This window comes from Equus caballus, chromosome 4, assembly GCF_041296265.1.
Source record: "Equus caballus isolate H_3958 breed thoroughbred chromosome 4, TB-T2T, whole genome shotgun sequence".
Lineage (NCBI taxonomy): Eukaryota > Metazoa > Chordata > Mammalia > Perissodactyla > Equidae > Equus > Equus caballus.
This window is the reverse complement of record NC_091687.1, coordinates 95868700-95884154: the sequence shown is the minus strand read 5'-3', so window position 1 is coordinate 95884154 and position 15455 is coordinate 95868700. Positions and strand designations below refer to the sequence as shown.

Genomic DNA, 15455 nt, shown 5'->3' with positions numbered 1-15455 from the left:
TGGGAGAAGTCCTCGATGTGGAGGATGAAGTTGAGTAGATGTCAGTTTCTTTCTGTTTCTGTTCCTTGAATGGTAGACGTCTAATACTGTAAAGTCAACACCAGCACACTCAGCACCCAAGGCGATGGTTCCTAAAGTGTTCATGTCCACAGCCCTGCAAATCCCAATCTGACATGACCCAAAGGGATGGTCATGGTCACTTCTCATCCTTTCCCCCTGATCTGAATCTGCCCTGGGAATATAAGCATTGGATTCATTCTTACTTATTTACTCTAACACATATGAAGAAGACTCTAAGTTTGCCAAAGCCAAATGAGAAATCAAAGGCTAAACAGGAATTGGTTTTTAGCCTCTTCACCAAAGTAGGCCCATATGCAATTGTTCTTTATTGTGCAGGTGATGCTCCTGAGGGTGACTCTCTTCTCTTTGTCTTAGAAATGCTGATGAGACCTGTGAGCACTAGTCCAATCACTCGTGAACTGTAGCTGGTTCCCCTAAGTCTGCTCTTGCGTGGGTGGATCTCGCCTCTTAGCGTCATCGTTGGTCTATTTACTTTGCTTAAAAAGAGGGGCTCCCTTCCTTCTGATTGAATGTCAAGTTGTGTCCTGGCATACTTTCACAGTGTCATTGTTTGAGGCTCTGCCTTGATGAAGTCTTGACAGTTTCTACTGTTCTCACAACTTATGCTTGCCGTACTTCAATTCATCATGCAACAATGATTTGGGAGGCTGCGATCTTTCATTTTACACATATAACACATCCTGTATTGTTATTGCCTCAAAAATTACACCTAATTAACATTACACAGATCAGCATAGCTTAGTGGGTAGAGCACAGGCTTTAAGGTCAGGCTTCCTGGGTTTAAATCTTGACTCTACCACTTCCTAGGTGTATGGAGTTGGGAAAGTTATTTAAGCTCTCTTGACCTCGATCTCTTTATCTATAAAATGGGGATATTAATAGACTCTGCCTCGTAGGGTTATTGTGAGTGAGGATTAAATGAATTAATACACACAAAGGGCTTGGAATAGTGTCTTTCACACATTGAGATATCAAATTTTAGTTATGATGATCATGTTAGGGGCTCAGTATAATGACCTTAAAAGAGCAGCGTTTCTTCATCAGTCATTTTGCCTTGGCACTTCACTGTCCGTTATGACTCCAGGGAAATATATGTGAAACTCCTTGAGAGATTGGGTATAACTTTTGGTACAGTTAAATTCCTCTCACCTTTCTAGGATATAGAACCTAGATGATGATGATGATAGCTGACATTTATTGCGCTCTTATCATGTACCAGACCCATCCTAAGCATTATATATAATCTTATTTTCATCATAAAGACTATATGATGGGACGCCTGTCTCCATTTTATAGTTAAGTTGAAGCTGCAACTCAAATTGCAACTCGAAGACTTGGTGCTGGGTTCATATCCAGGTCATTCTGCCTAGACCCTTCACTATTAAGTATTATTATAAACTAACTTTTTTACAACAATAGACTGGTTCTCCTCCAAATTGGAGGCCTGGGGGAATGGGAAGTGAAGGAGATCTTCCTGGGATCTACTACTTATGAGATGTTGAACCTTGACCAAGCCTCTCTACTTCTTTGAAGTTTAGAATTTTCATCTGTAAACTACAGATGGCAATTACCGCACAGGTTGTTGCAAGATACAAAACAAAGTAAAATATATAACCAGGCTAGAACAGATAGATACTTCAAGAGTTGTTCCCTACCTGGCTTTGCCAGGGCAATCAGAAATTATGAAGATTCCATTTCCTGTACTTGTTTAACACAGATGATGAAGGAAGGACAATTCGTTCTGAGATCAGGCTGCATTTCTCTTCACTATGGAACCAGAGCTCAATCACCTTTAACCGGTGAGACTTGGTCCAAAATGGGTATACATGTTGCTCTTGTCCTGCACACTCTGATTGATCTGGAAGGCTGCATCACAGCCCTTATACTAAGTCTCAGTCTTTCTCCACATCAAAGGGATTTACATGACAGATTTCGGCTCTTCCTGATAGGCTTTATAAAATGCTGGTACTTCTTGGTCTTTCTAACAGACTATTTTGTGCTTCTTTTCTTCTGAGGTTGGTTAGGAAATTATTTTAGGGGGAAGGTGGCTTTTGCAGGCTGTGATTATGGGTGGGGAGATGGGAGGGGATATGTTAAATCCCTTTTGTGAGTTCTTGGTCAGAATGGATCTTGCCATTTTTGAAACCCCGTAACTCTTCCAGTGTAATACCATTAAAGAGCCTCTTGATAGCAGTAGGTAAGGAGTAGCTCAGGGGTGTTACTGTTTAATCACTTTAAGCTCAATTTTGTGTGTTATTAGATCCATCCCCTTTCTTTATCACTTCATCTTTGGATGGCACACCATTGCTTCAGGTGCAGAACTCAGCAACAATTTTAGTTTCTCTCTTGACAATAAACGTGTTAGACTGTCTGATCAAGGCTGATGCATGAGCTCAATCTTTGGGATTATGGTCAGTTAAGACAGGGCCAACTCTGCCACGTGTCTATGTTAGTCATTGATGCTAGTCACCAAATATTCTGTCTCCACTCTGGGAGTGTGGTAGGTTGTACTTCTTGGCTCCTTTATGTTCGGGACATAACTAGTTCGGGACACTATGTTGTGATTGGAAAGGATGTATGCTACTTCTGGGCTGGAATGTTTATTTGCCAAAGCAAGCCCCTCCAGCAATCTATTTTCCTTCTGCTACAGTTTACAGGCACCGTTCTCCATTGTCAGCCTGGGTCCCAGAGAGCCCCAGCCAGCCCTTTATAGACAGGCAGTGTGGGTTAGAAATAAACTGGTGTTATTTCAACAAATGAGACATTTCTTTGTGCCTGCAGACATCCTGCTCCATCCCCACTAATGCAATGATCTGTAGTCGGGGGCTTGCACTTCGGTGAGCAGTCAAGATGTAACCTTGATGGTGCTCGTGTTCTTTCTTTTACCTTCACCATAAAGTCTGTCTAGCAGTCTGAGTAAGACCTTAATAATAAATGTCTTGGGGGCAATCAGACTTGCTTAGTAGCTTCATAGTCTAGTGGGTTTTTTCCTTTAAAAACAGTTTTCCTTTATCTCTTTGTTCCAGCCCTTAATGTTTTGCCTGGCACATAGCAGCTACTCAGTAAATGAGTGATGAATGAATTTGTACATAAATCCATTAATTTGAAGGGAACTCACCATTAGCATTATAGATTTTGACTCTCTCCGAACTTGCTGTTGCCAGTCATTCTTTTATTAACTCAACTCTAAGTCATACTATTTTCCATTTTCAGGGCTCCCCCAATGAGAGACAGCCCCTGCTCTGGCTTGTCAATAGCCACAGAGGCCTCTCTGAGAAGGCTGCACGAGGCACCCCAGGTCTCCATTTTCCGAGCTCAGCAAACCCAGGAAACGTATGGGACTCTAGCTCAAGAAAGCAGGAGAACCCCGTACTCCTGCATCATTTTTGGCCAAGGCTGCAGCATCCAAACTGCCGCTGGCTCCAGAAGATTTTTTCACCCTTTCTTTTGTTCGCAGTTTTGTGGTTTCAACTAAACGAAAATTCCTCTGACCCTGGAGATTCTCCCTGTGTCTAAACTTCCCATCAGGACACACCCTAGATGTCTATCGTGTCATCATTAAGTACTGAGGGGAAAGGGACAGGGGTTAGGACAGCCCAAGACTTCAGACTGATACACAGTGACCAAGTACCTTTATAACACTAGGCACATCTCCTGCCCAATTAGAGATCTCCCCTGAAGCAATTCCTTCTCTCCGTTCTTCCTGACACTGCTTCAGATCAGGCTCTCAAATCTGTTGATTACACTATTAAATTAGAACAGTGCCTGGGACGTCAATAAGTCTGAGCTATTATTATCTTTATTATTGCTATTTCGGCAGCCTCATGTTCTCCCTGTCTCTACTTTTCCTCCATTCCAATCCATACTTTGCATCTTTTAAAAATAGTTCTGATTCTGTCATTTCTCCGTTTCTAACGCTCTCTTGCCTCCATTGCCTATCCGAGGGGATAAATCCCCCAATGCTGAGCTCATTGTACCTCTTGAGCAGTGGTTCTCACCCACGTTAGCCATATCTGAATCCCTGAGGGAGCTTGTCAACTCTCCCTTCCCAAACTCTCTTTCCCTAGAGAGATTCTGATCAGCTTATGGATGACGGGGAAGGGAGACAGAGCACATGCCTGGGGTGGGGATCTGCAGTTTGAGAAAGCTCCCCAGGTGATTCTGAGACCACTTATTCCACAGTGAGCCACCTCCACCTCCCCAGAGAGAACCACTGCGTCACACTCTGCTTTCTCAGCATGCCACCATGTGCAACATGGGTTCCAGCTCGCCAAGCTTCTGGGGCCTCCTCACACTTACCATGTTCTTTCACACTCTTGTGCCTTGCACATACGTACTCATACCTTTGTATGCTCTTCTCCCTGTCTCTGCTTGGGTTCTTCTTCTTTTATTTTTTTAATTCTAGTTTAAATGTCAGTTCTTAGGCCTTTCTCAACATTCCCAGATGGTTGTCTCTCTTCTCCCGTGGCATTTTGCGTTGACCTGCATTATTATACTTGTCATATTGCAGCCTCATTATTTGTGCCTGCAGTTGCCTGGAGAGCAGGACAGTGCCTTGTTCTATGACCATCGACCAGATTTGCACCAAGTTATGGTACATAGTAGGCACTTCATGAGAGGCAGTGCTCTGTTGAAGTATGGGCTTGGAATTTTCCCTCCAGGGTCCTTGTGACAATTAAATGAGATGACGTACAGGGCACTTAGTCCAGTGCCTGTCTCTAAGTGTTCAATAAATGACACCTATAATTTTTATGAAATAAATGTTTACTGATTAATTAGTCTATATAATTCTTTCATTCATATACTCAACTGTTTACACATTAATATCTATACCAGGATGCATATATTTCTCATCCAAGCAATTTATCAAACACCAAGTATTTATTGAGCAAGTATTGGTTGCTGTGGAGAATATATAGAACTACATAGTCCTTGCTCTCAAGGAAATTACAGCTGAACACCAACAACATCAACACAAATGCAATTAAAACAGACATGAGGCAATCACAGGTAGAGAGTTTAATTGGCTGTGTAACACAGTCTGATTTGTAAGTGCAATGGGAGTGAAAGGGGAATTAGCCAGGCCCGAGAGACGAGATTCACCTTTTTGGGAGCCACATTCACACACACACCCATATTCACTCCTTAGGAAAAATGGTAGCAAGAGGATGTGTGACTTGACGAGCAAGGGAGACGTGATCGAGTGGACAGGCAGGTGGTTGTGAGTCTGGGCGGGGCCTGGGTTGGTTCAAGCGCCAGGGTCCTGCTCCTCAAAGTGTGTTCACTCACAGCAGCACAGCATCCCCTGAGGAGCTCACCTGGGGGCCTGCTACAATGCAGAATCTCAGGCCTGGCCCCGCAGCCTGTTCAGTTGGAATCTATCTATATATATATATATTTTTTAAAGATTTTATTTTTCCTTTTTCTCCCCAAAGTGCCCTGGTACATAGTTGTGTATTTTTAGTTGTGGGTCTTTCTAGTTGTGCCATGTGGGATGCCACCTCAGCATGGCTTGATGAGCAGTGCCATGTCCGCACCCAGGATTTGAACCAGCGAAACCCTGGGCCTCCAAAGCAGAACACAAGAACTTAACCACTCAGCCACGGGGCCGGACCCCAGAATCTGCATTTTAAAAGGGTCCCCTGAAGATTTGTGAGCACATGAAAGTTTGAGAAGCACTGGCCTAGAGGATGCTTGGGAACTTCACTTTAGTGGTGGCTCATTTAGGCTCTCCTGTGAACTGCTGGATCATTACAGGAGGCCCATAAATCTGTCTGCACTTCTGATGTAGTCTGAAAACTGCATGAACTATGTAGCTCATGCATAAATGTAATATTTCTTTGTTCCAAATGTACCTTGGTACTGTTATGACAAAATACAAAATTCATTTGGACGTGTTACTGATTCCTAGTCTCTTTTCATCATTATGTATTTTTTCAGGCATCCAAACCGGAAAGAAAGCTGATCCTGGGTGAAGGTTTTGAAACATTTTATTTTAAAAAGAAGTTCTAGTATTTGAAAACCCATATAATTTCAGTACTGCATGATGCACAATATTTTGGGTCTTCACAGATAGATTTGGGAATTCGTCTCCATATTAAACAGGACAAATCACCAAACACATGGCAAACTATTCCAGTGAGCGAGGATTTAGGGGTTTGGCATAGGTCTTACGTTTGTGCCTTATGCTTTGTGAGCATCTTCTTCCTATGGCTCATAGGCTAGGGGAAGCAAGCACCTGCATGGTCCTGTTCTCCCCTTTCCCTATGCCCTCTGCCGGTTAGGTTGGTGGTGATGATTGGTGTGTGGGGGTGGAAATAGAGCCCTTTAGGGATTTTGTACAATTCTTATTGCACTGCTTCACCCTGGCTGGGTTACTGGCATGGATGATGTCATGCTTGCTGGGTAGGCGGGTGGACGAGAAGCCTGGCTCTGTTACTAACCTCAGTCCTGAGCACAGATGCAAAGGTTCAGTGCCTGGTTCTTCCCAGTCTGGTGTAGCATTGACTTCAGAATCAGCTAGACTGGAATTCAAATCCAGACTCCATCACTTTGGACTGGTTACTTAACCTTTCTCGGACTGCATTTCTTCTTTTGCAAAATGGAGGATAACACCACCTGACTCAGAGCAATTCTATGAATGAAATGCAAGTTGTAGGTCATTTGGCATATACTCACAATCAGCGAGAACCCTACCTTTGTTATCCCTGTTGTTATTGTTTCCCCTGTCTTCTAAAGCCATCCCCTCTCCTGTCTTTCAGGTGGGTACCTTCATCTGGTAAGTCGGAATGCTAAAGCAGCATGGGCAGGGTCGGTAGAAAAGGGAGGCTGCACAATTGTTCGTGCTCACATGGGATTCATAATAGATGAGGTCGAGAAGAGGAAATGAAATACCCTATCACCTCGCTCTTACCCAATTCAAGTGCCACCTGTATTATCGCTTAGCATCACAGAGATGATCTCCTCATGCTTTGTTTAGCTCGCTCCAACTCAGGGCCACAGTTCAGACATTGGCTCAGCCTTGGCTGACCTGTGTGAACTCAAATAACTTCTTTCACCTTTCTTAGCCTCAGTTTCCTTAGCTTTAAAATGAGAGCTTGAACTTTGGTGATCTTGAAGGTATTTCCAATTATAAAATTCTAAGAGTTTATGCCCATCTGAGAGCAAGTGGAATTAATGTTGTGAAGGGGAGCATGCAAAAGAGAAATGCTGTGGATGGGAGCAAGAATAGATGTGAATCATTTCAGTTTTTGAGCTCAGAAAAGCTGATGGCAGGTTTTCATATTCATCTGCCAGTTGCATGCTTATGCACTGCCCTTGTTTGGCCTTGAAGAACGTGTTTTTTTCCATTGTTTCTAGTGGGGACAGTACTGTATTGTCACAAATCATTGTGTCACGTCTGCTTGGGAAACCAACCACAGCTGCTTCTCTTTGGATCCTTGTCTAGGAAGTCTCACGCCAGCAGGTTGCCTCAACAATTCATAATGACTCTGGGGGTCTCCTCTCTGTCCAGGGACCTGCTCTGCCCACCCCCCTGGACACCAGAGGGGGTGGTAAGCTTTTCTCTCCATTCACTCCCTCACCAGAAGTGGCACTTGTGGTTGTCAGGCAGGTAAGGAGAGTGCTGTCACACTCAATAGAGATGTCAGACCCAATGTGAGTCAGCGTTCGCTTCCCCCAAGCACAGCTGAAAGACAAAGAGACGGATTTACTGGAGATGTACACAAACTAGAACCTATTATGTTAAAAAACATAAATAAAAAAGAGAAAAGGCATACAGAGTGAAATTATCTTTTTAAAGCATCTTGGCAAAATAGCGCTCAATAACATCAGTACAATAGTGGAGTCATCCATGTGTGTCAACCTGTAGTTTTTAATGACAGGGGTGTATAAACAAGTAGGTAATATACAGCCCAGCTGCCTCTGCGGTTTTTCTTAACTTATTCTCTTTGAGAATGAGTTGGTGGAAACACAGCTGAAAACACAGACTTAGAAAACAAGTAATTTAAGTTGAACATATAAAAGGAGACAGGAATGAGGATTTGGAAAGAATATCCATTCAACTACATGAGCCTACAAAGTAAGATTAGACTAAACAGACAGAAATTTTACTCTACTCTCAAAGGATGAACATAATTTCCCATTTCTTTTGGTGGATAGGCAAAGCCATGCTGTGAATAGTTTTTTAAATTCAGGCTTCTTTACAAAAAAAAAAAAGTATATATATCCCATTTCCTCTCCTTCCCCGTGTCCACCCAAGCTCTAAGTCCAGGAGGAATTCCTTCGTATCCTCTCCCAGCTAGTATCTGTGTTAAACAGCCAGTGCGAAAACACCAAAACAGTTCCAATCTTTTTATTTTTTCTTCAAAGAATTCCAAACTGCCCTGCCTTTGTTCTTGCGGATAATTTATAATAGCAGATATAGTTTTATTTATGTTAAATGGATTGCAGGGGGCCAGAAAGACTCATTAAAAGGAGAGAATGAGTGAAGGACTTCTTTTCCAGAGAGAAAGCAGGACAGAGAGCCAACAATTAAATCTTATTAAAGCAGAAAAAACTCACCTTTCCTTAGGTGCCTGGAAAGTTACAGATATTTTTCTTGTAGAATCTCTTTACAGTAACTGTAATTTTCTTCATTTTCCGAAGAGGAAACTGATGCTCAGAGAGGCCAAGCAACTGCTGAAGCTCATAAATCCTGTAGGGAATGGGAAGTCCAAAGTTGATGCCTAACTGCTTCCTTTTTTGACAATATCAAAATCAGGCATTTAGCACCTACTGTATACCAGGCATCTTACTGGGAGCTAGAGATGTGAAGAGAAGAGGAACCAAGTACTTACTGTTGAATGCTTCTCAAAGCATTTATTGAGTGCTTACTGTTTGTCAGGTATTTCACAAAGGAGATATCTCATTCAAGCCTCAGAATAGACAATTGTGCAAAGTGGACATGCTTCTTAGCTTATTCTTCAGATAATGAAAACCGCATGCTCATACTATTATTTACTCACACAGCTTAGATCATACAGTGAGTGAGTGCTGAACTGGAATCTGAACCCAGGTGAGTCTTACCCTCAAACCCTTGCTCTTGTCCAACATACATTTAGTGCTTATTAAGTTCTCCAAGATATTTGATATGGACTTCCTATGTCACATCTGCAGGAAAGTATTTGTATTTTAATAGAAAGTCCTGCAAGTGCAACTGCATTTGTGTAAGAAATTCATAGGTAGGTGGGGGAAATAATTTTACTCAGGGAAAAACTTCAAGAGTCTTCAAAATGATATGTTAAATCTGTTAGACAGACACGTAGATGTGAAAGGTGGGTTCTCTTAGTTGATAAACCAGATGAGAAAAATAACATCATGAAGAAATAAAAAGTTGTACAAATAAAATTGTGGTGATATAGAATATGCATGACTTGAAAAAAATTTGACATCAGTGAAGAGGATTCCTATGAGGATCCATTTTGTACGCTTGCTGATATCAGAATTGTAAAGCAGAACTTCAGTCTTGATCCATCCTTGTGTGAAAGCCTTATCTGGCTGTGTCTTACAAAAATCTGGTCTTCTCACCATGTCCTGAATTTCGTTTTGTCTCACCTATGTTCCTCTCTCAGCAAGGACCACGCCATCCTTTCTCTCCAAATGTTGAAATGTTCTAAGTGCCCACTTATGTCTCCAGGATGTCTTGGCTGGCCTTTTCTTCATGCAAGTGACCTGACCTGAATTTGGACTTTCCTGTTGGTAGTATTGATACTTACCTTGTGATCCTTCTTTTGATTTGCCTCGTAGTCATTACTTTCGGTACTTGGCTTATTTTACCTCCTAAATCATACATTTCTTGAGGGTTTTCCTCTTCTCTTTTTTTATTCTTTGTAATATTTGGCACAGTGCTTCACAAATTGTATTAATGAGTGTCAGTAAATATTGGTTAAATGAAACCCAGTTAAATTAAACCCAGAGTAAAATGTGCAGGGAGAACAGCCACGCATCAGACTTCCTCTGACTCAGAGATAAACTGTTTCCCAGCAAGGGAAGGAGTTAGAGGAAGGAGACAGGTAGGAAAGGAAGGCTCCTTTGTAATTCGGCACTGATATGAAATTTACTCAGGAAAATTGGCGCATCTCCGCAAATCACCTTCACGTTTCTCCTGAGGAAGAATATCTCTTTCATCAGGCAAGAGCTTATACAAATCAATGGGCAAATCTCACACCCCCGTAGAGCCATAACCGCTATTGATGACAGCACATGTGGTTACTTAGGAACAATTATGGTATCACTAATAGGGGATTATTATGATTTCAGGTGTGAAAACAACTGGAACAAAGGATTAAAGTCAGAAACAAAAGGGAGAGATGGAGTAAATTTAGAGCTGGAAGAGAGTTCTTTCCAAACAGACGTTTTTGCAGTTTCCCCTGATGTGACAGGCAGCGCATCTTGAAGTTAAACCTTTTCCCGCAGAGCGAGAGTTGAGGTCTGTGGTTCTTCCAGCTCATGTTTTTCCCAGCCACAAGCCCATATTTATTTCTCCTAGAACATTTCCTAATCCTCTTCCTCCTGCCCTCACCCCCAGTGGGTGCATGTCTGGGCATGTACGCACACTCCTTTATTTCCATTTCAGGATTAGGAATGAGATACGTCATCAAAGAGAATAATCTCCATCCTGATTCATCAGACTCTCTTGTGAGGACCCGCATCACGGCAGGTAGTGGTGGCAGAGAGGGTGACAGTGCCACTCACTACACTGTCAGAATTATATCCATTTTGTGGTTGGTGAAACTGGGAGCTGAAACCTACAGTTTGACTTTTTCAAAATCGCAGAGTTGAGAACTAGAGGGTCCCAAGCCTTCTGGTCTTTAGGTCTAATGGGCTAATGTTTTGATGTTATTAGTGTGTGTTTGTTTTTGCGCTCTACTCTATAGCTATACTGATGGAGAGGACATTGTTGTTTACTTTTCTGGTGTCCATTCCCCCTTGCTCTTTCCAACCTTGGTTGTTTTTTTCTTAGCAGCTCATGAGGTTCAGAAACCTAATCCCATTTCCAGCTCCAATAGCAGGAAAATAGGCAAGGCCAGGTGGGCTTGGGGAGAGTGGTGGTCTCTTCACCCTCTCGTTATTCTCCCTCCATCTGCTTTCTTTTTCTTGCTTTCCTTTCTTCATTGATTTTTGCCTTCTTTCTTGTATGTTCAAAGCAACATCAAGAGTGTCCCTGAAGTTAAGGAAATGACAAAAGACATCTCCATGTGAGTGGGAGAGTATGAATTACAAGTGCATAGAGAAGGAAGTCAGATGTTGACTTGAAAGTTAGGGGGACATTTGACTTTCTCCCTAACAGTTGATTTTTAGCATTGGTTGATACTCCCTTCTCTTCTCTTCCTGATCCCTGAGCCATGCCTCATGAGAAGTTTCTCAGGCCCCTGAAGTAAAATGACAAGTCAGTGGATAAGAATGATAGGAGGAGAAGCACAAGATTTCATTAGACAGGGTAGAATGAAACACTTTGCACAATGAAAAATTGCAGAGCACTGACAATTGTACTACAGAAAGTCGGCACTTAGCTCACTGCTGATCAGGATGCATTTTAGGATGAAACCCTCGAAAGTCTATGTGTATTTTCTAAGGTGAGGCAGCAGTTCTTTGCTCCAAGTTATACAAAATTCTTGCTTTAGCTTCTGATGGAGGGGTTAACTGCCAAACTCCGCCAAGTATATCATTATCAAGGATCAACTAGCAGATAGTTGATTAGGCATCATGAACACTGGATGGGGGCAGAAAATTTAACAATAATATGAGATGTATCAAAGAGTGTACAATTCAGAAATAAGCCTTGATTATCAATAAGCTTTGAAGCCAGCAAGTCTGAGGTGAATCTCTGCTCTGCCAATCTTGTGTTTGTCTGGTTTTATACCTATTAAAAATGAGCAACAAACTCTTTTACTCCTTTCCTGAAACCAGTGAGAAGCCACCTGGATAGTGTATCAATCCAACTTGTTCTAAGGATATAGTGTATATTTGCCAATTCTGTTGAGAACAACCTCACGCCCCGCCCTGCCACATCCTACAATGAGGAAACTGGGATCCTCACACCTCTTGGGTACCTGAGATTTCTCATTCGCCTTGTGAAGGTCCTGGAACTATTTACCGAAAACAACCATGCCCCATACTCCTGCTGCCTCATTGTTTTCCTTCTTTATTCTCAACAGTCATGTGGAGATATACGTACTGACGAATTGAACCAGATGATTTCTAATGTCATTGAATACTTAAAATTAGTAATGAACTAATCATTAACGAGGGGAATTTCAAAAAAATTAAAATACATGGGTCATAATCACAGTGAGTTAAAAAGCTAGTTAAAGATGCAAAATGGATGCACCTGATGGAACAGCAGACAATGCCTGTGTAGTGTGGGAGGTATGGTAACTAATCTCTCATTTGGTGGTTCTTTCATTCAGGCGTTCCTTTGACTGAGTTGGATGACGCTGATAGCCCTCCTATTTCACATTGGGCTCCTGTGTGTTCTGGCTTTAAATCTTGGAGGTTCAGAAGTGTATTTTTATCACTTTTCCTTAGAAAAGCAGGAGATTGACTTCTTAACCAGTCTAGCCAAAAACTAATGAACCATAATGTCAAAATGATTACTTTTAAAGGAATAAATTCTAGGCAGAATAACTGAACTCAATATGTTCTTATGAGAAGTTGGACTGCTTTTTTTAAATAACAGCTTTATTGAAATACAATTTACATATCATTAAATTCACCCTTTTAAGTGTACACTTCAGTAGATTTTCGTATATTCACAGAGTTGGGCAATCATCCACACCATCTATTTTTGGAGCATTTTAATCATCCCCAAAAGAAACCCCGTATCCATTAGTAGGCACTCTCCATCTCCCTGGTCCCCGCAGCCCTTGGCAACCACTCGTCTACTTTCTGTCTATGTATTTGCCTATTCTGGACATTTCGAATAAATAGAATCATGCAACATGTGATCTTTTGTGGCTTTCTTTCTTTCTTTCTGTAAGCATAGTGGTTTCAAAGTTTATCCATGTTGTAGCATGTATCAGACCTTCCTTCCTTTTAATTGTCAGATATGTGTTATTTGTTTGGCTATAATAAATAATGCTGCTGTAAAAGTTTTTGTGTGGACATATGTTTTCATTTCTTTTGGGTTTAAACCTAGGAGTGAAATTGCTGGATCTCTATGTTTAACATTTTGAAGAACTGCCAAACTGTTTTCTGAAGTGCACCATTTTATAATCCCACTAGCAGTGAATGAGGGTTCAAATTCCTCCACATCCTTGGCAACACTTTCTATCTAGATATCTATGTATCTCCTATTGATTATATTTCTCTGGAGAACCGTAATACACAGGGTAATACTGGCCACATAGAATAAGTTGGAAGATGTTTTGTGCTCTTCTAGTTTTTGCAACAGTTTTTGAAGGATTGATGTTAAAGCTTTGGTAGATTTCACCAATGAAGCCATCTGGGCCTGGGGGTTTTCTTTGTGAGAAGTTTTAAAATTCAGTAATTTTGAATTCAGCCTCTTTGTTGTAGGTCTATTTAGATTTTCTATTTTTTCTTGAGTCATCTTCAGTAGTTTGTTTCTTTCTAGGAATTTTTCTCTTTTGTCTAGCTTATCTAATTAGTTGGCATAGAGTTGTTCATAGTGTTCCCTATATTTCTGTAAGAACAGTAGAGATGTCCTGCTCTTATTCCTACTTTTAAAATTTCCTTCTTTTTTCTAGGTCAGCCTAGCTGAGGGATTTTCAATTTTATTAATCTTTTTAAAAAACCAACTTTTAATTTTGTGGATTTTCTCTATTGTTTGATTATTCTGTTTCATTTATTTCTGCTCTAAACGTAATTATTTCCTTCCTTCTCTTTGCTTTGGGTTTAGTTTTCTCTTTTTCTACTTTCCTAAGGTGGGAGGATAGGTTATTGATTTGAGACCTTCATGTATTTTTTGTTCTTTTATTCCTTCCTTACTCCCTTATTTGATGCTAAATATATATTTCTTAGTGTACTATTTGTATTACTTCCCCTTCTAATTATATATTTTTGAGCTATTTTCTTAATGGTTGCTCTGGAATTACATTTGATATATTTTCTTAAAAAATCTAGTTCGGATGAATACCAACTCAATTTCAATAGAATACAAAAACTTTGCTCATATATAACTCTGTTCCCTCCCTCCTTCTTTGTGCTGTTATTGTCATACAAATCACCTCTTTAAACATTATAACCACACTAACAACATCTTAAAATTATTGGCTTATGAAGTTTCCATTTAAATCTGAAAGGGAAAAGAGTTATGAACAAAAATATATTAACACTGTCTTTTACATTTGCTTATGTGGTTCCTTTTTCTAGTGGTCTTTATTTTTTCACGGGTATTCAAGTTACTGTATAACATCCTTTCTTCTCAGCCAGAAGGACTCCCTTTAGTATTTCTTGAAGGGCAGTTCTGCTTTGATGGGTTCACTCAGTGTTTGGTTTTCTGGGAATATCTTAATTTCTCCTTCAGTTTGAAGGATATTTTTGCTGGATTTGGTATTCCTGTTGACAGTCTTCTGCTTTCAGCTCTTTTAATAATATATTATACTATTGGATTCTGACCTCCATGTTTTCTGATGAGAAGTCAGCTGCTAATGATATTGAGGATTGCTTGCATGTGACGAATCATTTTTCTTTTGCTGCTCTCAACATTGTTTGTTTTTTGCTTTTGACTGTTTAACTCTGAGTATTTAGATACAGATCTCGGAGTTTATCTGACTTGGAGTTCATTGAGCTTCTTGAATGTGTAGATTAATATTTTTCACCGCTTGGGAAGTTTTCATCTGGTATTTGTTCACTGTTCTCTCTAGTTGTTCTCTCTCCTCTCCTTCTGAGTCTCCCATTTTGCATCTGTTAATATGCTGTTCATGTCTCACAGTTCTCTGAGACTTTATTTTCCTTTACTATTTTCTCTTTCTCAAACTTGGTAGTCTCAATTGATCTGTCTTCAATTTGTTAATTCTTTCTTTTGCCTGTTTAGTTGTGCTGTCAATGCCCTCCAGAATTTTTCATTTACATTATTGTATATTTGAACTCTAGAGTTTATATTTGACTCTTTTTTTATAATTTCTGTCTCTTTGTTGATATTGTCTATTTGGTGAGACATCTTTTTCATATTTTCCTTTAAGTCTTTTTTTTTTTTGAGGAAAATTAGCCCTGAGCTAACATCTGCTGCCAATCTTCCTCTTTTTGCTGAGGAAGACTGGCCCTGAGCTAACATCCGTGCCCATCTTCCTCTACTTTATATGTGGGACGCTCGCCACAGCATTGCTTGCCAAGTGGTGCCATGTCCGCATCCAGGATCTGAACCAGCAAACCCA

The 15455-nt window shown here is 40.7% G+C and overlaps 1 protein-coding gene across 12 annotated transcripts in view; it reads left to right on the top strand.

The window, feature by feature from the left end:
* Window positions 1-15455, top strand: part of DGKI (diacylglycerol kinase iota) — a 423828-nt gene that overhangs the window by 30951 nt on the left and 377422 nt on the right. The window lies entirely within an intron of this gene.